Source organism: Aplysia californica, unplaced genomic scaffold (genome assembly GCF_000002075.1).
Source record: "Aplysia californica isolate F4 #8 unplaced genomic scaffold, AplCal3.0 scaffold00397, whole genome shotgun sequence".
Lineage (NCBI taxonomy): Eukaryota > Metazoa > Mollusca > Gastropoda > Aplysiida > Aplysiidae > Aplysia > Aplysia californica.
The window spans coordinates 712,313-713,468 of record NW_004797667.1 but is presented as its reverse complement, the minus strand read 5'-3'; the positions used below and the strand labels follow the sequence as shown (position 1 = coordinate 713,468).

Sequence of the window (1,156 nt, the reverse complement as noted above, 5' to 3'; positions counted from 1 at the left end):
AGAGAGAGAGAGAGAGAGAGAGAGAGAGAGAGAGAGAGAGAGAGAGAGAGATGATCTCATATATTATGGCATATTATAAGTGCATTATGTGGCTCGCTTATGTAAACATGAACGTTTATGTTAGTGTGTCCTTGTGTGTGTATGTGTCTATGTGTACGTGTGCCAACTTATGTATATGTGTGTGTATGTGTGTGTCTGCCGCGCACACAGAGAGAAGATCCACGACACACAATATTTACCTGGACATCAGACCCCCAGAGTGGGTGGTTGGCGGATGCTCTGCTGTGGTTTGCTCCATCTTTCCTATCAAACATCTATCGTCCTAATCTCTCCTCCTTCTTCGTTGTGTTTGCTACTCTCTTGTAACACCTCTAATCTCCGACACTTTTATTATGACCTTATTGTGAGTGTTGCAAGTGCCGTAAAACTCTTACTAAAACTACAAGACCCCCTAGAACTCCTTCACCGGACACTCCGACAAGCCACAGACAAAACTGACCACTGGCCAGTGGGCGTGGCTCCCCGTCACTTCATAAACCTTTCACCTAGCCGGCAGATCCTTCAAGTACAAGTGGGCAGGGCACTGCTTAGTGAGGCGAGCTTTGTTTGAGGAGCGGTGTCCCTGTCATGGCGTAGTTGAATCAGGCGCTCGTCAACTTTTTGGCATATATAGGAGTTACAGGTATCATTTGAAAGCCTGTTCAATTGCCTTGCTGTCGGTGGAAAAGTATCCGTCAATCTTGAAAAGAAGTCGAGATATTTGCGATTGAAAGAGGCGATGTTTGCTTCTTTTTAGAGGTAAAATTATCGAGGAAATGGCCGCCAAACTTTGGTGACTTCCAGAGCATGAGAGTTCTTGGAAACTGCATAGTATGTACATGTTGTGTGCCTTTAATCAACGTTTTTCAGTAAAATTCACACATAAATGGGTATTTAAATGGACTAAAAGGTGTTGAGTGCGAAAACTAAAGTTCGATGAAAATAATTTTTGATAAACGGGTGAAAAAAATGCCGATTTCCTCGATTTCCGTATTTTGACGAGCGCCCGATTTTACCACGATGCCTCACACAATATGATAATTGGTATTAAAATATACAGTCGGTAAACGGGTGTGTGGGAAGTATGGGCGCGGGGGTGTGTGTGTGTGCGGGGGTG

General features: G+C 44.1%; 1 protein-coding gene across 1 annotated transcript in view; it reads right to left on the bottom strand.

The window, feature by feature from the left end:
* Nucleotides 1–1,156, bottom strand: part of NOS (nitric oxide synthase) — a gene marked incomplete at its 3' end in the record, with an annotated part of 74,111 nt that overhangs the window by 49,198 nt on the left and 23,757 nt on the right.